Here is a 22,787-nt window from a genome sequence, read left to right as displayed (position 1 = left end):
AAAAATCAAATTGTGCATCTTGGAGAGTCCTTCAGTACAGTCAGTTTCCCATCTTAAAGAGAATAGAGGAATGAAGGAATAGCAGTTTTAGTCATTAAATATCAACTTATGAAAATATTTACTAGAAGGTCCAATGCCTTCTATAAATTTTAAGAATACATTTGGGAATATTTTGTAAATATCTAACACAGTGTAGCTTGTTTAACCAGCAAACTTAATCACACATATATGAAGCATTTTTAGTTTCTTTCTACCAATAGATTTAAAACGTCTGACAAAGAGATTTAGGTCACATTAATCAAATGTATCTGATTAATTTAGCAGTTTATGAGCAATCTTTCATTTATAAGTCAATTAAGACAGAGCTCTTAAATTCCCTATATAGAGATACAATATGTACATACCCATAACACAACATACAAGATGGAAGAATGAAATAATTTTAGTAATAAATTTTTAGAATCTTTAGCTGTTTTTTTATTACCATCAACCAATTAGAATTACTTTTAGCCTTTGGTAACTTTGATTAACCATACTTTCTCCCAGTTGGAACTGCACTTCCAGGGAGTGTGGCCTTCAGGCCACCCACCTCATGCTTTCTAGCATACATGCTCCTCCAGGTGGCTGGCTCCTGATGCTCAGTATGAATCCAGATTTATTTCTCTTTCTCACTGAATAAAAGCTTAAAATGTATCATTCTGCCTTGTTTGTTTATGCCAGTATTCAGAATTCTCTGAATATTAGGCAAGAACCCACACAGCTTATTAATCACCCCATAAGTTTATCAATGGTGCCCAATGTGGGGCCTTTGGGGGTGGGGCATATTACATTTTCACCTCTTTTAGGTTAACTACCCAGCAGTTGCAATTGATTTTTGAAGCCTTGATGGGAAAAATACATCTGACAGCTAACATTAAAATTTCACCTCAAATTCAACAATCTCTAAAAGATATTAATCTTACCTTATGGCAGAGTTTTTGTTAATTACACTCCCCATAAAGTCCCTTTACAGCTAGCTGTTGTTCCCAGCCTTATTAACCCCACTGGAGTATTGCTTGTAAGGTTTCTGAAAATATTTACATTGTTGAATGGCTTAGTTTACCTGATACCTCTTCCTTTCATATCTATCCTTACTCACAGGCTGTTGCAGATTTAATTCCTAAAGGACTTCATTGGTCTCTTACCTTAATTGGGCTTGATTTGATAAATATTTACTTGCCTTTTTCTGAACAGGAACCTGAACAATTTCAACTTACTTATCAAATTGCCTTTATTGATTATGTAAGAGATCGCTCTTATAATTTTCCTAAGAGCTCTTCTTACAATATTGCCATTTTCCTTCCATTCTGTGATTATAAACATGATGATAGCACAAGCTCTTACTATTTTTTCAGATGGATCTTCTACAAGAGGAGTGATTACTTAACAACAAAATTCTCTTTGGATAAAAAAGTGTACCTTGCCACACACACACACACACACACCTACACCTATACACACACACAGCTCAATGGAGTGAACTGGCAACAGATATTTTGGCCTTTCAATGGTTTAAAGATTAATCTTTTAATCTTATTAGCAATTCTCAACATGTTACTAATTTACTGTTTCATTTGTTGCATGCTCAAATTAATCTTGCTGTGAGGAGTCAGATGGATTAATAGATAGTGGAATTTGGGGTGTAAAATGATTCCTTTCCCCAAAAAGTTATCCTTAACAAAGTCATAAGTGCCTGGCTGCCCAGTCTTTGGAATTTCACAAACTTACTATGAGACTAGCAAGCGAGTGGTGAACAACTGAGCTCACAGTTTATTATGAAAGCAAATTAGGTGTCCCACACGTGTGATGGTTTTTTGCTTTATCATGAGAAAGTCAGATAAGTGTATATCAGGTCTTTGGATGGCTTTTGTCCCTGCTTGGTAACTGAATGCCAAACTGATTGTCAAGTTTTTTCCTTTAAAATTATAGTTAAGAAACTGTACTTAAAAAGAATCCCAGTGCCATAGAGTCTTTTGGGTTTTGCTTCTCTTATAGCCCCTTCCATGCCATTCAGGCTGGAGGTCTTTGACTCTAATAAATCTTCTTCCATGTGATACAAAGTACCATGGTAATTATAATTTCTCCTCTGTCATTGATCTTAATTTACTTTTTTTTTTTACTTTACAGACTCTTCTATGCCAATGACAACTTCCTTTGTATGTTGCTCATTTTCACAGTCACACCTATTTACCAGGTTTCTTTCAGAAGGCAACAGATATGCACATGAGCTTTACATATTGGTACCCTATTTACTGATCTTCAGAGTCATGAATTTTTTCATCAATAGCTAAATCTCTCCTTAAACAGTTTAAAATTCCTCTTCCTGATGCTCCTGCTATTATATCTAGCTTTTCCCAATGTGCTCAAACCACTCATTATTTTCCTTTTGCTGCTGTCAACCCTTGAGGCTGTCATGCCAAGGAGCTTTTGCAAATGGATGTAACTCACAGTCCTTTAATAAATCCTTTTGTTATTTAAATGTTGTCATTGATAGCCATTCAGGTTACATTTGGGCAACCACGCTTAAGAATCTACTCACTATGTTGTTGTGTCCAATTTTTTTAATGAATTAGGTCTGGATATATGTTTATAAAAATACATTTTGGAGAAGGAGGATGGTATAAATCATTTACATTGATTTTACTTTTGCAAGTAAGTAAAGCACTAACCATAATGTAAGATTTGTTACCTGTGTTTAAATTTGTAATGTGGCAAAAATAATATATATATAGAATTTTTCGTTTATCTTTGCTATAAAGAAACTATTTCTCCAAAGGAAAAATTGGACAAACTTATTTCTCCAAAGGAAAAAAAATGGACAACTTACAGAATTAAAGACAGATAATGGGCCCACCTATACCTCTTCTGCATTTTTTTTGGAATTCCCAACTTTTATTTCGCATAATAATAAATACAAAAAAAATTAAAAACCAGAGTTGTTTAACACCTTTTTTCCTAAACGAGACCCTTCACCAATAGAGGATATAAGATCAGAAGGCAAGTTCTTTCTACACGATGAGTGAATGACCTAGTTCTGACTGGTTATTACCCAGCTATCAGTACCCATCTTACTGTCCACTTGTATCTGGGAGGGAAGCTGGGAGGTAGGGGAGTTAAGGCCTCAGCAGGAAAGGAAGTTATAAAGGAGAGAGCCAGCTTCTGCCCTGAAGTTATTGCTAGATCTTAACAGAGTTGCACATACAAAGACCTGTTTCACAGTAGAATCGAGGAGTGGCTGAATAAGTGACCCTTTGCTAAACTGGTAGGCATTGTAAACTGCATGATTCACTGTCCAACATAAGGGAAAGATTATACATTCATGGGAAAATGTGCAAGGCTGTGGCTGAGTCAATGTATTCCAGAACTCTGTATGATGTTAAGGGAAGTAGCCTAGTGTTTGACAGCTGCTTTATGACATCATTTCATTCCCACAAAGGGGTTAGTGGTTGATGGAGGGAAGGCGTAAGTATGTACCAGTGTAACAGGTCCCCTTAGAGGGGTCCCACTGTCTTCCACTCTGAGTAAACTTACTCACAACATTCACCAAAATCCTACAGGTTAAGCCATTTTTGAATAAGCCTATCATAGGCTTAAAATCCTTCTTCAAAATGAAATGAAAGAAAAGGGGCTCACACCCCTGGGGAGATTAATCAGACAATGGCAATTCTTATTTACTCTTAATTATTTAATTTATTTTTCAAAATTGAATTCTACCTCTCTAGACTGTGAAACCCCAGCACAAAAGCATTTCCATCCAGCTCATGAAGAACCACAGCTGTTAGTTATTACAAGGAGAGCCCTAACTTAATTGAAAAAGCCCTAAACCACTCATCACGTGGGGAAGAGGGTTTGTTTCTGTTCCTCTTACAGGTCTTGTGTGGATTCCAGCCCACTGTGTCTTTCCTGCATAACACCATGAGTTGCCACCAGCAGTCACAGCATCCAATTTCTGCTTTACTGCTAAAGAAGAAGACAAAGAACCAGTGCCACTCTTTCACCCTCCTTGGAAGAATCAGAAAGCAAAGCCACTTCATTGCAAGTCCCCCAAGATGAATCGACCACCTGGGGAGATATGAAGTCACTGATTGCTGATTGCTTCTGCACAACAACGCCTGGATCATAAACACAGTATAGAGACTCCTGAGACTTCACTTACTACTATTTTTGCTCAACTTACATACAGTTCTACTTTGGTCTTGTGAATCATCATGTTATGTTTTCCCCTCTTTTTTGACTCTTATTGCTTAATGACTATTACTCCTGAGGTTAAGACACCTATAGAAAATCCTGTGTTGTTTTCCTGTTTTTGGAATTGTTCTTGCCCATTTTCCTAGAGGAGCTTACCTGTACTTAAGAAAAAAACTGCTAATGCCATCACTGCTGCCTTATCTTTTATTAATTCAAAGTCAAATTCGTGAAGGTGTTTTACAAATTGTGCTGCTATCGATTATTTACTACTTAAACTTAGCACTGGCTATCAACAATTTCTAGGTTGTTTCAACTTGTTAAATAATTCTAATTTAATTCAAGAGGAAATTGATATATCAAAAATGAAATTTCTCGTTTAAATTTTAAACCTGAATGGTGTCAATTGGGATCCTGGCTGCATTGGCTGCTCTTTGTGGTACTTGTTATTATGATCCTCATCCTGTGTTTGTCTAGTCCAAGTTTCTTTTTTTTTTTTTTTTACAGGCAGAGTGGACAGTGAGAGAGAGAGAGACAGAGAGAAAGGTCTTCCTTTTGCCATTGGTTCACCCTCCAATGGCCGCCACAGCCAGCACCCTGCAGCTGGCGCATCGTGCTGTTCCGAAGCCAGGAGCCAGGTGCTTCTCCTGGTCTCCCATGCGGGTACAGGGCCCAAGCACGTGGGCCATCCTCCACTGCAGTCCTGGGCCATAGCAGAGAGCTGGCCTGGAAGAGGGGCAACCAGGACAGAATCTGGCGCCCTGACTGGGACTAGAACCCGGTGTGCCGGCGCCGCAAGGCGGAGGATTAGCCTATTGAGCCACGGCGCCGGCCTATTTTGTCTAGTCCAAGTTTCATCTCATGCATATCTGATCTAGTGTTCTAAACTTAAAATATATGCATAAAATAAAAGGGGGGATGTATATATGCTGCATAAATCCCTCTGAAAATAGAGGCATGGCAGCAGTTTCTGCTCATGCCAAAACAGGCTGGGAAGGGCACACATGCCCCAAAGGAATGCAGCAGCAGGAGCAGCAGGGGGCTAAAGGACATTAATTGGTACCTAGAATATTCTGGGGAATCTGTATATTTGCAGGAACACCTAAATGGTCTTGTCTCTGAAGATTTGCAACACAGCTCTAATCCCTATGTTAGACCACCAGACCGAACTTTTCCCAAATCCTTAAGTTGATGTATAACCTTGCCTACAGGCCTGCTGGTTTGTCGACTGGTTAGTATCCTCTAAATAAAAGTGGGAGTGCATAGCTATCCAGTGGCATGCTCTTAGAATGGATGCTCCCACGTCCTGTCTCCCCCTTTGAAAAACTTCTTCAACCCTTTGCTACTCAATGTTTGTTCCAGTACATGGGCTGGCTATTATATATTTTCTCTACAATTTTTCCTTAGATATCCTGAGCCTCATGCAAGGCCTACTTTCTAATGTTGTGTTTCTTTTCCTTCATTAGTGTTTTCTTCTCATCATCCTAAGAATCTTCTGCCACAAAATATACTTACATGATCATCAATTTCTGGAAAACTGTTTTTGACTTTTTGATAAATTTTCCAATTAAAGTTTATTCTTACTGCCTGTGGGAAATGTCACTCTTCATGCAACTTTTCTTCATTCATTTTTGGAATATTTGCTTAACCATCAGGTTCATGCCACTTTTGTTAAATGCTGTATCCTCTTCAACTGAAAAATATGTTTATCTTCCAATACTTTTAAGATTAAATATTTTCTTCTCTGTAGCATAGGTGTTCCTGTACCTGGCTGGGAGACTGACCACGCAGGGGTTTATCCTGACTGCTGGCAGCTGACAGGAGCCCCAGGCACATTTCCTCCACCCCTGCCTTCTGTTGAAGGGCCAATCAGGTAAACTGTTCCCAGGTGTGGCCCAGGCCCACCTGGAAAGCTACCCTAGCTAAGTGACCTTCAAGCTGATTGGAAAAGCACAGTGGAGCCAATATCAGCTCTATCCTATAGAATCAGGATAGCCCTGAATTAGCTATGCCCCCTCTTCCTGCCCTTTAAAATGTGTGTTTGGTCATTAATAAAGTGGACATGATGACTGAAACTTGCTTCCAGTGCTTCCTGTTGAAGAATACCATCATCCCACCGTGCCGACAAACTCAGAATTCTCAGTGGGAACCAGTAATTCAGTGTAGTAAAATGCACCCTGTAATTGATAAACTCCTAAACACTCGGTGTGGACATGGGTGGGGTGCCACTTTGGTGTGAATTTTTATCTTTTGGGGTTCTAACATGTTCTCATAGTGAATATTGGAGAAAAAGTCCCTCTTGATTCTGGAATGAGGGAGGGGAAAACTAGTTACTCTGAAATAAACCTGGTATTCCATTCTTGCTAAGAAGATAAGAAGACCTTCCCTCGTAAAAATTTATTTTCTCAAAGCCTAACTGAAATTTTGCAGAGACTTAGCAAGCTAAGTGAAGGAAAGTATGGGAATCTAGCTCTTCTATTCTTCCTTTGTTAAACGTAAAGGAATGCAAAAGGAAACAATCACTAGAATGAAGAGACATCCAATAGAGTGGGAAAAATGTTTGCAAACCACTTATCTGACAAATATCCAACTAATATCCTGAATATATCAGCAACTTAAAAAACTCAACAACAGAAAGACCAACCAATCCAATTGAGAAATGGAAAAAAATGACTTCACTAGTTGTCAAAGGAAGAAATACAAATTGTCAACATATATGAAAATGATCAACATCACTAGCCATCAATGTAAATCAAAACCAGGATGAGCCATCACCTCACCCCTAATGGCTAAAACAGAAAGCACAGAGAATAACAAATGCTAATGAGGTTGTGGACAAGGGGAACACTTATGCACTGTTGTCAATGTAAATTAGTGATGCCACCATAGAAAACTGTGTGGAGTTTTCTTTAAAAACTAGAAACAGACTTTCCACTAGACTTTAAAAACTAGAAACAGTATTTCCACTGTTGGGTGCAACCACATGGGAGACCCAGAAAAATGTCCAAGGTCCTGACTTCATATTGGCTCAGTTTGGGCATTAGGTCATCTGGGGAGTGTACTAGCAAATGGGAGACCTCTCTGTCTCTTTCTCTCTCTCTCAATTTCTCACTCTCTCGCTCTCTCACTCTGTTTCTATCATTCTAACTCTTGCAAATAAATGAAATAAATCTTTTAAAAAAAAATACATTATCATCTCATTAGGTACAAACAACTCTAATGAAAAGATTCAACATTCTTTCATGATAAAAAAAAAACCTCCAAAAAACAGATATAGAAGGAACATGCATCAACATCATGAAAGCTATGTATGACAAAACAACAGCCGATGTCATGCTGAATGGAGAAAAGGTAAAAGCATTTTTGTCACACATGTAACAACACAGGATGTCCCCTTTTACCAGTCTTACTGGACACAATACTGTAAATTTTCAGAAGAGCAATTAGGGAAAAGAAAGAAAGTCCACCAAGATTAGAAAAGAGAATGTCAAATTACAAATGCTTGCAAGTTATAGGATAGTGTACCAGGAAAAACTAAAACACCCATCAAAAACACTGCTTGAACTTTTGAAATAACTAATTAAAGTTACAGGTTACAAATAAACATACTGTTTATGCAGCAGTTTTTTTATAGATTAATTATGAATTCACTGACACAGTAATCAACAAAAATCCCACTGACAATAACCACCAAAATCAAATGTTTAGGAATCCATTTAAGCAAAGAAGTCAAAGTGCAATACAACGAAAATTGCCATACATTGAGAAAGAAATCACCAAGGACACAAAAATGCCAATACTGAGTCAGCCACATCTGCTCACCAGTTGCTCCTGTCCAGGAGGAAGGCCCAGCTGGGATTGAGAAGGAAGGGGTGCAGTCTCCTGAACTGGATGATTACCAGGCAGCTGACCTTAGCATCAACTCTGGGTACAGTTTCACATCCGTGTCCTCCGGGAGAGGGGAGTGGAAGCAGACACCCGCTTCTTGGCTTACCCACAGCTGAGCCACTGCCCACCCCCGCTGCCTCCAAAACTGTGGATTTGAAGGGAGAATGCTGCTATGAAGCCCCAGGATCTCGGCTCAATGAAAGTAGGTCTGGGGCATCTCTCTGTCCCATGAGGATAAACGCATCCAATCGTTCCCGTGTTCTCCAAGCCTATGGTACCGCTGCTGCCAATGCCACTGCCAGCTGACAATGAAGCCACTGCCATGGACATCGTCTACTTTGTCCCAAAGCCTACTGCACAAGTGTCACCCACCTATCACCCACCCCCTTCTTCCCAGGAAACACAACTTCAGCAGGAGAGGCCATGCTGCCATAAAGAATTGGGGGCAGTGGCCTTACCCCAGGTCTGGCACTGCTGCCCTGTGCTCACTGCAATCCTGTGTGCTCCAAAGACGTTGTCACTCCTAATCCAGCTGATCAGAAGCTTAGGGAAGTGTGGAGCTCTCTAGTCTTCCGGGACGATACCCAGCCACTCCTGCATGGTGCCAGTGCTCTGCCAATCTGTCTGTGATCAGGGGTACTGAATGGCAGATACCTGACCAGCATCCTTGGGCTGATCAGTCCCCATGGCTGCTGCCTAGAGTCAGACAAGCAAGTGCATTGGACAGGTTGTTCCCTGGACAGGGAGGGTAGGGTGGGGACAAGCACTGTGTTCCTAAATTTGCATAATTTATGTAATGCATCAAATTTGTTTAGCTTTAATACAAGCTACCAATTAAACTGTGTCCCATGTCAAGAGTACCTGGGCTCAGTTCTACACTTGATCTTAGACAAAAGGCCAAGAAGCAATGCCTAGACTCAATTTTGAGCTCTGGCTCCTGACTTCAGCTTGCTGCCAAGGCACACCATGGGAGCCAGCACCAATGGCAGTAACTGGGTGCCTGCCATCCATGCAGGAGGCCTGGATTGAGATCCCGACATTTAGAGAGTGAGCTAGCATATGTGAGCTCTCTCTCTGCCTCTATCACTTAATTTAAATATACATATATATGCATATATATTATTATGTATATATGTGTGTGTGTATATATATATATATATATATATATGTAACTCTTCAATAGGAAATGGGAACCTGTGCAGGACTGAGTAGAGACTAAAAGAGGGACAAGATTTAAAAAAAAAAAAAACTTAGTCTTACACATTGAAGAGGAAAAAGAGACCTGAGTACATCACAAATGCTATTGTTACATAAGTGGAAGCAACCATGGGCCTTGTCTGTGGTGACAGGTGCATGAGTCATGGACATCAGCTTCAGAGAACTCAATAGCTACAGGAAGAGACTTAGTTGGGACTCCAGCTCTTAGTTGTAAAAAGCCTGCGCCTTAATTTGCCTCGTTAGTCACTTAGTAATTTTTAACTCAGAACCCATGCTCCTAAAATATTAGTCAGCTTTAATAACTCAAAACCTTTCAGTCCTATAAGGCTTATAAGTCTATTTGCAATGGGGCATACAAACAGCCTGGTCCCACAGTCCTTTCCCTAAACCCCAAGACCCAGGTGCACAGAGGCAGCATCTGTCCCCCTCCATCCAGCAGTAAATGCAGCATGGGTGGCACCATCTTCTCCCTGTGACCTCTGTTCTATAGTATATCTGTGCGGTGTATGTTCTCATAACTGTACTTGATTAGTCAGTGGGTTTTAAACAGCTGTTGACAGAGAAACACTGTGAAGGCTGTGGAGCACGCTGTACTGTTCGGTTAAGTGTTCTTGCCTGTCTGGGTATTGTTGTTAAAAGGCATGTCCCAGGATAGAAAGCAAGCAATGGATTTACAGGAAAGGTCAGCCCAGTTGCTAGGTTGAATCTGTTTAGAAATGGCCCTAAGTAGTTCCAGGAACCTGCTCAAAGTACACTAGCTTCATACAGCAAGTGATTCTACAGAATGCCCCTCAACTGCATCCTGAGATGGGCCATTCTATTCTGTTACAATCCCAGCCCTTCTCATCTGATAAAGATTGCTCAAAACCCCTCAGATAATTTGAAAATAGTCCAAGTTCTTTACTTACATTTCCCAGGTTAAGTACCAGCAAGAGAAGTTAAAATTTCTAAGAATGTATGTAATTTTTCTCCCTCATCTACTTCTCCCATGTATCCCACTTTCCAGAGACATCTCACAGACTGCCTGCAACACTCTTCTCCAACTCCACCTGCCTATGCACTGACCTCTCTCTCCTCTCTTCCCAGGTTGAAACTCCCAAGAACTGAAGTGGCAAAGGAAGGGCCCTTTGGGACAAGGTCAAGAGAGACAATCGGTGCCCCAGGGTGGGCCATGGTGGAGGGAGGCTGGAGATCCTCCAACACTGGCTTGGGCATCCCCAAGCTATCAAGTCTGGAGAGGCTCAGGCCACTTGTTTTTTCTTCATTCTGGTTCTCAGTAGTGACCATGGTGCTTGGCACAGCTTTGCTGCTTGAGAAAGCAGATGGAGAAAGCATGAATGCCAGCAGTAAGCTTGGCAACGACCTCACGGGTGCTTGGGTCAGGACACCTGTTTTCACAGGGGCTTCCCAATCCTGCTGGCTGAGGGGAGGTGATGATTTGAGTCACAAGTATGTGATAAGTACACATCTTTGGTTATCCACCCCACAAGTATCTCAGTATTTACAATGTTACCACCAAGATGAGGGATTAAAAATTCTCATAGAGCATACCGCTCATAGAGGGAAAGAAAAATATGTGCCAGTAATTTTAACACAATTAAATATTTATTGAGCCCTACCTATGTGTCAGTCACTCTTCTAGATACTGAGGACAGCAGTAAACACAACAGAAGAAAATCAATGTCCGTGTGTGGTTTATGGTCCAGTAAACACATGCCAATCCAACTCCCAGCTAACACTACTGCAGTGTCGCTCCCCCTCTTCGTGGAGGAACGACACAGGACCCTGCGCTGTTCTTTCGTCTGCTCGGCCCTCCCCGGGTTTGCTGCTGGTTCTTCCCGGGTTGGCTACTATCCCTTCCACCTCCGTGGAAGGGCAGTTCCCCCTGGCCGCATTCCCCACTTCCGCAGGGGAGCGGCACACCGCCGGCCGGCTCTCTCGGGGGCTGCACAGGTGTTCCCTCAGATGTTCCCCTTAGATGTTCCTGGTGCATGCCGTCTCTCTCCTCCTTTATAGTCCTCCTCCGCCAATCCTAACTCGGCTGCCCACACGCCGAGTACGCTGCTCTCCAATCAGGAGCAAGTCCTACAGTTTATTGGTTGAACTGGAGGCAGCTGTGTAAAAGCTGTTTTCTTCTCTCCCAGCGCCATATTGTGGGAGAGCAGATGCATAGAATAAGTCTTAATTCCAGTAACTTAGTCTAGTCCGAATTGCTCCCCACACTGCAGCACCTACTATGGGCCAAAAAACTGTCCTTGGAGATTTCAAGTTGCAGCACCTCAGGAGACAGGGGTTCTCACTGGACTATTAGCAGAGGAGGAAACCAGTGCCCAACGTCAAGTGGAGAAACACACTAGCAGGCACACACACCAATCTGGGTGACATTACACTAGCAGGCACACATGCCAATCTGGGTGACATGACACTAGCAGGCACACATGCCAATCTGGAGTGACATGACACTAGCAAGCACACATGCCAATCTGGGATGACATGACACTAGCAGGAACCCACACCAATCTGGAGTGACATGACACTAGCAGGACACATGCCAATCTGGGCTGAGGCAAAGGATGGGTTGGTTAGCAGGAAGTCTTCTCAAACAACACAGAAGCTGGACTGAGTTTCTAACAAGAACAGGTCTTGCATAGGTAAAGCATGTTACACTTAGAAATACACTGAGCTGTCAGAAACAGCTGACGTTCTACTCCTCAAACTGCTCAAAGACAAAGCCCACCTGTAGTGGTAAACACATCATGTGGCCAATGAAAACCATCAAAGTTTAGGAGAAAAATCATAGCACTCCAGTATAAGGAATCATCATTGTAAGTTTTCTTATTTGTCACTGGAGTTTTATTTTTAAAGTTATTTTTTAGTTATTGGAAAGGCAGAACAGAGAGAGAAAAAGAATCTATCTGCTGGCTCACTCCTCAGAGATGGGCCAGGCCGAGTCAGGAACCTTCTCTTTAGATCTGCCTCATGGGTGGCAGGGACTCAAGGACCTGAGCCATCAACTGCTGGCAGGACTCCATCCCAGGCACTCAATGTGGCAGCTTAGTCCTACACTGTACAACGCCTGCCCCATTTAGTTTCATGGGGAAAATGGATTGATCAGTCTATTAACTCAAGCCTCAGGCACCTGCATTTGACAGGCATATAAAGGTGACATGGCTGTCTCCTGCACCAGTCTCCTCTCCTCCAACACAGCATCTGGTTGTCCTGCACTTCAGTGGTGGCTGGTAGTTGGATTTTCCATCCAAGACCTACTCTGACCTCCACCCAATCCTTTGCATGTTTATTCTAGGCAATGTGTTCTAATCAGCTGAACTTCCCCTTGAATTCTGACAGGCTCTTAGTACTTCTTTTGTCTTCTTCAAGGACACAGCTGCACATTGAAAAGGATCAGCTGCTTGCAATGTCAGGCCTAAGATGGGTTAAAAGAGTGTCACACATTGGAATTCAAGTGTTTTCAATTTTATTGAGCTAATTTCCTGTTGCATTTGTAGTCTTGGGTTAGTAAATGTTAAAAATGTACTCTCAGACTTGAGAATTAAGAAACTGTAGGGGCCAGCGCTGTGGCAAAGCGAGTGAAGCCGCCGCCTGCGGTGCTGGCATCCCATATGGGTGTTGGTTAGAATCCTGGTTGCTCTACTTCCTACCCAGCTCTCTGTTGTGTCCTGGGAAAGCAGTGGAGGATATTCCAAGTCCTTGGGCCCCTGACCCCGCTTGGGAGACACAGAGGAAGCTCCTGGCTTCGGATTGGTGTAATGACCATTGCGGCGGATGGGGGAGTGAACCAGATGGAAGATCTCCTTCTCTCTCTATGCCTCTCCTCTCTCTGTGTAACTCTGACTTCACATAAATAAATAAATCTAAAAAAAGAAAGTGTAAGGTTTACCTCTCAAAGGCTAATTTACAACACAGAAGTACAAAAAGGCAAATTTTAGAGTAGTTAAAACTTTTTTACCCAATGAAATGGAAATTACATACATCATTTCTACTTCTTCCAGGTAAAACATTATAAAAGTAGCCCATTCACATAAAAGAAAAACAGTAAACAATCTAAAAGGTGGAGAGCAGGCAGTCCCCCTCTCCCTCCTGCCTGGCACATAACCACAGCCAGCTTGATACTATCCTTGCTGCTGCTCAGGAACTGTTTTAGCCTCCAAAGCACCAAATAAACAAACAGTTCAGGCAACAAAACTCATCTCGGTGCCACTGCACCCAGCTCCAGGAGGCTGTGCACATGGCTCAGCCCAGACCTCCAAGTGGAGCCATATTCATGTATTTTACTCCACACATTCTGCTAAGGCTTCCATTTATTTTTGATTTTTTGAAAGAGAAACATTTTATCTCATTCCCAGAGGCCTCACCTTTATCACAAAAGTTTGAGGAAGCTGTTAACAATCAGAATATTCAGGCATTAAAACAGCGATAAACCTGGAAGAGACTCAGGGTCAGGAAAGTGTTAAACATAAAATCAAGGCTGGGAAAAATAAGGAGAGAAGCACTTGGGTCTGAAAGGCCACAGTGCTGTCCTTATTCTAAGTTCATGGAGAAAATCAAGCCCAGTAGTGTGCTGGCCAAAATCCAGAGAGAGAGGGACAGAGAAAGAATATATATATGTGTGCACACACCCACATCTCCCACGGGGCATAAAAAGAGGTGGTTTTACAAGATCTACTTAACTGATCAGAGTTTGGAGGAAGGCTGCTCTTATATAGCTCAGACCATAGTATCATTTGGTGCACCTGTTGATGATTCAAAAAGTTCATAGAAAGTGTAATCAAAAAGTAGAATTTATTTTGGTGCAAAAAACTCTAGAGCTGTATTGTATTCTGGGGGGCGGGCGGAATTTTGCAATGTGGAATAACTGTGATTTAAAATGTACCTACTAGGAGCAGACATTTAGCCTAGTGGTTAAGGTGCCCGTTTCCCTGATGGGAGAGCCTGGGCTTGCTCCATGGCCACTGACTCCAGCCTACTGCTAATGAAGACCCTGGGACAGCTCAAGCAGCTGGGTTCCTGTCACCACGTGGGAGACCTGGACTGAACTACCTCCTGCTCTGGTCCAGCCCTAGCTACAGCAGTCATCCGGGGGGTAAACCAGCAGCTCGCTCTTTCTCTAATAAATAAATTAGAAAAATAAAACGTGCCAACCCTTTGATCTGCAGCCTCCATCTAGGTATTTTGCTTAAGGAAAAACATCATGGGTTTGGGCAAAGCATTTACCTGCAATGATACCCACTTCACAGCAAAGAACTGGCAAGGATCTATCCACACAAATCTTGATGGAGAACAGAGTGCCGTGGTGTCACAGAATGAGGAAGTACAGAATAGAGACTGACACAGGGTACAGCAATGAGCGTGTTATCTCTGGGTGGTGGGACGCTGGGTATTATTTCCAGTGTACCTTTTCATCGAGATTTGGGAAATACTACAGTATTAGAGAAAAAAGTGTTTTTTAAAAACATTTATGTATTTGAAAGGCTGGTTTACTCTCCAAATGGTTGTATTGGCCAGAGCTGGGCTGATCCAAAATCAGGAGCTTCTTCCAGGTCCCCCACACGAGTACATGGGCCCAAGGACTTGGCCATCCTTTACTGCTTTCCCATGCACATTCGCAGGGAGCTGGATCAGAAGTAGAGCAGCTGGGACTCGAACTGGAGCCCATATGGGATGTCAGCTCCACAGATGGAGGCTTTACCCTCAAAACCACAGTGCCAGTCCCAGAGAAAAGGTTTTAAAAAACCTCCAAGATTAAATATGTGTAACAACCTATGAATGACTGTGGGAGAGGCTGGAAGGTTAATTCTGGGGACTTTTTCACAATCATGTTCAGTTATAATCTAACTGGGTGGAAAAAGAACAAATTTTTCAGAAAATTCTAGTTTGGGGGCTGGTGCTGTGATGCAGCGGGTTAACACCCTGGCCTGAAGTGTGAGCATCCCATATGGGCACCGGTTCAAGTCCTGACTGCTCCTCTTCCTATCCAGCTCTCTGCTATGCCCCAGGAAAGCAGCAGCAGATGGCCCAACTCCTTGGGCCCCTGTACCCATGTGGGAGACCCAGAAGAAGCTCCTGACTCCTGGCTTCTGATCGGTGCAGCTCTGGCGGATGTGATCAATTGGGGAGTGAACCATCGGATGGAAGACCTCTCTCTCTCTCTGCCTCTCCTCTCTGTGGTGTAACTCTGACTTTCAAATAAAAGTAAATAAATCTTTTTTTAAAAAAAGAAAATTCTAGTTTTGATTAAACTGTAACTCACTGACAGTCTTGTTTAAAACTAGCCTGTTGTGCCTTTAACAGTATAGTAGGTACATTTTCAAGAAAAGTTACATAAAAAGACAGGCAAAGTTATTAATAATCAATTAAGAAGAAAATTCAGTTCACTTGTAACTGCTTAAATAGGCTTAGCTATGCCCTCAACGTCCCTTCATACCAAAACTCTTTGATGTGCTGAGCCCGGCTAGTTTGACAGTCTAATAACCTAAAGTTTATGCTTTACTCTAGAGAGTACACAACTCCACATGCAGAGCCACAGCCGCTAGATCCTGGCTCTGTCTTCTGAGTTGAAAAATGAAAGATCTCCAGGCAGGCCCCACCAAGGCTGCGGGTATCCAAAAGAGAAACAGTCTATCACCAACAGGCCCAGGGCAGTTTTGTTTTGGCTCTAACTTAAATTTTTATTTGCACACATGTATGGAAAATAATAGCTGCTGGCAAAGTCTGGAGCAACCAGAACTCTCTGTAGGCCGCTGGTAGGAATGCCAGCTGGTGCAACCACTTTGGAAAACTGCCAGGGAGTTCCTAACTAAAGCACCCATATCCAGCAAATCCACTCCTATGTATATGCCCAGGAAAAATGGGAGCCCATGCTCATCCACATGCATACTAGAATGCTCACAGGGCACTATTCACAGCCTTCTGGAGCAGTAATTCAAGTGGCCAACAAGTGGCTCGACTGTGATGTAGTCACACAGTAGAACATGACCTACAGAGCAACAAGAATGAATGAACTACGACTGCTCCATCACCAGAGGTGCATCTGACAAGCACCCTGGGTGAAAGACAAACAACGGGCTGGCACTGTAGCACAGGGGGTTAAGCTGCCACCTGCAACACGAGCATCCCGTATGAGCACTGTTGAGTCCCAGCTGCTCTACTTCTGATCCAGCTCCCTGCTAATGTGCCTGGCAAAGCAGTGCAAGACGGCCCAAGTGCTTGTGCCCCTGCCACTCATAAGGGAGACCTGGATGGAGCTCCTAGCTCCTGGCTTTGGCCTGAATCAGCCCTAGCTGTTGCAACCATCTGGGGAGTTAACCAGGTTAGAAGATTTCTGTCTTGTCTCTCTCTCAACTCTGCCTTTCAAATAAATAAATCTTCAAAAGTAACTTGTATATTATTTCAAATTTATTTTAAAAAAAAGTAGACAAATCTAGGAGTTGAGAGAGTAGCCACCCTTGGAACAGGTGTAGTGGATGGAAGGTGGCATGAGGGACCTTGGGGGCTGGTTACGGTTCACCTCTTGGTCTGGGTGCATTTACACAGGTGTATTCACTTTGTGACAATTTAGCTCTATATACTTAAACATTCCTTATGTATACTATAGATCCACAGGGTTTTAAAATACAAGTGTATTTCCATGTGTCAACAGATAATGTTTGTGCAGTTTTTATAACATTTACTTCTTAACTGCAGAATAAATAGCTGTGTGGGATGCTAAAGAAAATAAAAATTCAATTTGTTGCAATTCCATGCACATTAGGTTCCCCTTGACAGTCTGTATAAGGCCAAAAAAAAAAGAATGCCAAATACTGAAATAACGTCACAAATATAAACTCAAAAGCACCTGAAACTCGTGAACAGTGTCACCTGTCCAAGTGGTCCCAGTTTCCCAGGCTTCCCCACAATGTTTTTAAGATTCCAAAACCCCTTTCCAGTCAAGAAAGAAATGTTTATGAGAGGAAAAGCAGCCCATCGTTTGGCTTTATATATCTTCATTTATCAGACTAAAAGTAAAGTACTGGGCTGTTCAGTTTAATATCCTGTATCTGACGACCGTTCTTGCTGAGGCCTGGTACCTCATTCTCACTGGCGCCCACCCTTTTTAGCCCTCATGGAGCCAAGGGCAAGCTGCCTGGGCCTCTGCAAACCCCATCTTATCTTCAGCACAGCTGAAGTAGCAGCATTCAGAAAAAAGATGAAGATACCAAGCTGCATATGGCTACAGTGATAAACATAACTAAGAGCTCTTAAAAGTGTTACTTGCTATACCTGTCATCACTGTCCACTCAGGAACCAGCCACACCAGACTTAATCCTACACATCTCCCATTATACCCAAGTTGAGAAAGGATAAAACCATGGAACAAACCTAATACCCATGCCCAGACTGCTCGCTTTACCTGACAGAAAAAACAATTGCGCTTAATTTTCTTATTAAAAGGGTCATTTAAATCATCCCAATGATGATAAATTGACAGAATGACAAAAAAAAAAACACTTCAGTGACATCTTAACTGTCCCAGTAATGAAAAGGTATACAAGCATGGTTTCTGCATGGGCTGGCCCCTCGAAAGCAAATTATTCTGGAGGACTGGTGTGTTGAGTGGCATGTGAAAGCTGGGCACTCACAGACCCAAGGCCTGTTTCTCAATCTAAGAATGACAAGCAAGCAAACAAAATACAGATCCACCCCCAGTGCTGATGTCCACTTAGAATGAAAGGGAACTCTTTGCAAAGAGTCAAGGGAAGGAGCCCAGAACTCAGCACAGGAAACTAACTAAATAAATTGTATTCGTGCAGTGAATACACAGGCCCACTACTGATCTGGGTGCTTGGAATACAACAGAACAAAACTCTCCCTCTGGTGGAGTCCACTTTGGGGCTGGGAAGACAGAGGGAGTTGTCTGGGATTTTAGATAAGCATTGTTAGGACCTCCTTGAGATGGTGACATTCAGAGACCTGTGTCCTTTTGCCTTTCACTCACTGTTCTGCAAGATTAATGTAGCTAGGGCATCCCAGTGATGACACCACACCCATTCTTGCTCAACTTCCTCAAACTTTAACAGTTCGAACTTCTAGGAAGGCTGTGGCTACCCTGAATTAAGGAGTTTTTTGAACTTCTTCCTCTACCACTAAAGCATGTACTCATCAGAAAACCATGCAAAAAATACGAGCAAGCTTTTGAAGGCAAATTATTGGCATACTATAGACTACAGTGTAGCAAAGGGGAGGGACCTTCTCCTGAACTCTACCTATCAACGATAACATTACTTGACATATTGGGGCCTATCACCATGCTATTTCTATGTCAAGTAGTAAAACACATCCTCCTGGGAGTGAGCATGGCTCCCCATGAATCATCTGTAAAGTATGCATCTGATAAAACTCAGCAACTATGTATGTTTAAGGATACCTCAGACTGACAGCAAAGGGTCACACTCCTTTATGAGCCCTCCTTTTTCTCTAAAGAATTTAGTCCTTTATTCCAAAGCTGGAGAAATTTGAGTATTTTAAAAAAAATCTAAAACGCATTCTGGCAAGTCATAAAATCTCACTTGTAGGGGGCTTTTGTAACCGCACCTGCTAAGGTTGTGTTTCTAGTAGTAAAACACTGTCGATTGCTAGGTAACATGAAGGAAGTTCCTTTTTGAGACAGCTCCATGCACCCACACTGCCGGTGGATTTTTGCCGTATTAACCATGAATTGCTTCCAGTTTTGATCACTGCAGGTGGGGGATAGGCAGGGAAGAACCCAATGAGGTGGTGGTGAAAGGTTTTTCAGGCCAGCGCCATGGCTCAATAGGCTAATCCTCTGCCTGCAGCACCGGCACACCAGGTTCTAGTCCCTGTCGGAGCACTGGATTCTGTCCGGTCGCTCCTCTTCCTGTCCAGCTCTCTGCTGTGGCCCGGGAGTGCAGTGGAGGATGGCCCTAGTCCTTGGGTCCTGCACCCGCATGGGAGATCAGGAGAAGCACCTGGCTCCTGGCTTTGGATCAGCACAGTGCGCTGGCTGCAGTGCACCGGCCGTAGCAACCATTGGAGGGTGAACCAATGGAAAAAGGAAGACCTTTCTCTCTCTCTCTCACTGTCCACTCTGCCTGTCAAAAAAAAAAAAGAAAGAAAGAAAGAAAAGAAAGGCTTTTCAGGCTTCCAAACAGACCTGTGAGCCTGTATCACACACTTCCATCACAGCTCAGGCAAGGGCTAGCAGCCTTCACTTCTTTCACAGCACCTCCACACACACAAAAATGTGACCCAAAACATCAATGAGGAAACGGTGATTAAACCCAGCTAACACTTAGCTTTCAGCATGCCTCCAAACACCTGGGAGCGCCAGGCACTAAGGCACAGATCTTCAGTGCAGTACAATCTTTCAAAGCACAAAAGCCATTTATAAAGACCGGCAATGCTGACAAATATGAATGACCAAGATGATGAAGCCTACACTGTCTGCCTCCTGTCCTCGTTCTCTGAGTAATGTGACAGGACAAAGCGGCTGGCATTTGTGCCTCAAGTACAGCTCCTGCAAGGAGTCATCACCAAAAGCAAAAGTCAGGAAGAGGTGGGGAAGGAGCAAAGGTGAGCGCTGGCTGAGTATGACTGTCCCTCTCCAACTGACCTCAGCTCCCATGAGGAAGGTAAACATGCTGGGTGCCAGGAGGCAGTGGAGGGGAGCGCTCTGGGTTCAGGGGTGCTCCCCTACTCCACAGGAGACTTGAACCCCACCTCAAATGTGCAAAAATCTGCACTCCCCAATTACAGGTCTTCCTTAAAGACAGACACTGCTCCCCAACTCTGAGCCTAGTGGGAGTGAGACTATTTTATTGAGACACTTGGGCAGCAGCCCCACCTCCTGCCCCCACTTCCTCAGGATTAAATATTAGCAACCTCAATACAAATATAAGGGTTTATCCTTCAAATTTTTAAAGACTGCCCTCCATTAAAGAAATACGCAAATAAGGGACAGCTTGTGGCCATAGTCCCCAAAACATGGCCAACAGTGTCTACCCCATCTACCTCGAAAGTATAATTCATATTGGATGAAGGGAAATCTTTTGGACTTTAACAGAGATTATGAAAACATTTTCATGCTGTCTTTTTATTCTTATCCAGTAAAAGTCAAAAAAGCCCTCTGATTTCAGGAACTCACTCAGCCTTCACAAACTCAGCTGAAGGGGTAGAAAAAATATCCATAAAAAGGACCAAACGGGTGGGCCTTAAATTGTGGCTCCGGATGAATTTCGAGAACTTTCAAGTCTCACGGGTTCAATAAGCCCAGGCTGAATTAAAATAAAAGTTGTTTTGTATTCTATTAATAGTAGATGATTAAACACATCTCTTATTTCAACTGAAATTCATTTATAAGTGCTTAAACTAGCCGCTAACCCTATGCCTGCGTCTGGAAAAATATTCTAACACACGCACGTTCAGAGACCAACCATCAACGCATTCTTTCAACTCCGGGCAATTTTATTAAAACCTCGGGTGCTCGCTACCTCCAAGCACCCCACAGAATCTCCGACCTACACACTCGAGGCTCGGCTCAGGGCCACGGGGGCCGCTCCAGCCTCCACCCCCTCCCCAGGGCCGGGGGCGTCTTCAGGCACACTAGACTCGCCCCGCCTTCCTGGCTTCCTGGGTGGAAACCTGAGCTGGGCCCTTGGGACTCAGAGGGCCAAACCCCGGCGGCCGGGCCAACATGGTCCTCGCCTCCTCGGACTCCCGCAACTATGGCGCGGGGTGGGTGGGGGAGCGGAGTGCGGCTCGCCCCGGGCGCCCCAGAGCCAGGAGGGACCGCGGGGACCAGCGGGCAGGACCTTCCCCAAGAGTGGACTCCGCCGCGGGCTCCAAAGGGACGGCGCGGGGGTGTCCGGGCGACCCCAGCCCTGGCGCCTCTCGGGGTCCCGAGGCCTCCCAGCGACGCCCCCGACCCTCATCCCCGCCTTGTGCCGCAGCCCCCAGCCTCACCCGGTAGGTGCTCTCCGTGAGCCGGCTCATCTCCTCGGGACCCCGCGACGTGGCTGCAGCCGCCGGCTGGTGAGCGCGGGACGACGTGGCGGCGCCTCCAGGTCTCCGGACTCCGGGCGGCGGGGGCGCCAGGGCGCGCCTGACGAGCCCTCGAGGGTCCTCGGCCATCTGCATGAGAGTGCCCCGCGCCGGTCTCCGCCACTCAAACGTCAAAGCTCAGGTGTCCGCAGCCCGCGAAGAACTGAGAAAGCCGCCTGATGCTGCCAGAGCGAACAACAGGGGCGGGACCAGGCGGCCCCACCGGAGAGGCGCGCGGCGGGCGGAGTGGGCGTGGCCCGGGTCCCCCCGACTGGGCGGGGCGCTCCGCCCGAGGCTGCCTGCTGGGCGGGGCCTGGCGGCTTGGTGGACGGGACGGCCCAATCTGAGGCAGCCGGAGGGGACCCGAAGGAGGCGGGCCGAGCCGGAGTGGGCGTGGCCCACGCCAGGCGGGTGTCCGGGGCTGGATGGCTGAGGAGACGCTGCCCTGGGAGTGGGGACTGCGCCGCCAGAGGTGGGCAGGGCGGAGGTGAACGGGCTGAGGCTGCGGGGCCGCTCCAGCTGAAACGGACAGGGCGGGGCGGCCACAGCGCGCCCTCTAGTGGCGCGTCCAGGAGCTGGACCGGGTGTGAATCCTGCAGCTCCTGGTGGCAGCTGTGCGAGGTGCACTCATGGTTCTTCCCCCAAGTCAGATCTCTTGGAGTGGGGGGGGGGGGGTCCCACAGTCCTCAGGTGTTCTTTTCTGTAGTTGAACCGCCCTCCTCCTTTATTGACCCCCAAAAGTTGGAAAGAATCCTCAGGGCTGGGCTGTCAGTTGGAGAAAGGGGACCACCACCTACAGCTTCAGCATATCAAAAAAAAAAAAAAGAAAGAAAGAAAAAGAGAGAGTAATCGCCGAGGTCTGCTTACTGAACTTTCACTCAATGCCAGTCAAAAGACAGTTATGGGATTGGAAGACCAGCAGCAGGTTGTCACTCACTGGGCAGGTGCAGGTTGGAGGCTCCAGGGCTCTCTGGTCCCTACCCTGGCCCTGCCTCCCCCACACCCAGGGGTGAGACAGCTGCTGACTCTGGAGCCATCCCAGGTTGTGCACCAAGGGCCGAGGTGGCCAGACCCTGGGGGTCCAGAATGGCTTCTCCCAAGAGGAGCCCTGCTTGGCAGGCAGAACGTTTTAACTCAAATTCCTGAAGGTGGCTCCCTGTCTGCCTGAAGTCCCTGCGTCTGTTATGGGCGGTTGGGCTGTGTACCTGTCCATTAGGAAATGCACACAAAGACACTGTGTGGCTCATGGGAACAGCAAGAGAGTGAGAAGCCATTGGACTTAGAATAGACACAACCACGTGGACTGTGGGGTGTCTTATTGGGTTTCGCAAACTGTAAAACCTGCAATGCTGGGGAACCGGAATATTGTGTGTTCCCTGGTTTGGGGGAGCCTGGATTTCAGG

General features: G+C 44.7%; 1 long non-coding RNA gene across 3 annotated transcripts in view; it reads right to left on the bottom strand.

The window, feature by feature from the left end:
* LOC149120575 (uncharacterized) overlaps positions 1 to 22,177 on the bottom strand; it is a 49,372-nt gene extending 27,195 nt beyond the window's left edge. Inside the window, exons 1-2 of one of the 3 annotated variants that reach the window (XR_016226307.1) lie at positions 21,307 to 22,177; positions 16,738 to 19,436 (exon numbers count right to left, since the gene is read on the bottom strand). This is a non-coding gene — a long non-coding RNA (uncharacterized LOC149120575). Of the gene's footprint in view, positions 1 to 16,737; positions 19,437 to 21,306 lie in introns of those variants that run through there. The other 2 variants (XR_016226308.1, XR_016226306.1) reach the window with 2 other exon arrangements.
* Between the last annotated feature and the right edge of the window lie 610 nt (positions 22,178 to 22,787).

The sequence above is a fragment of the Oryctolagus cuniculus genome, chromosome 19 (genome assembly GCF_051225735.1).
Source record: "Oryctolagus cuniculus isolate XC-2025 breed Fujian yellow rabbit chromosome 19, ASM5122573v1, whole genome shotgun sequence".
Lineage (NCBI taxonomy): Eukaryota > Metazoa > Chordata > Mammalia > Lagomorpha > Leporidae > Oryctolagus > Oryctolagus cuniculus.
The sequence above is the reverse complement of the archived record's forward strand: the minus strand, read 5'-3'. Positions and strand labels throughout refer to the sequence as shown.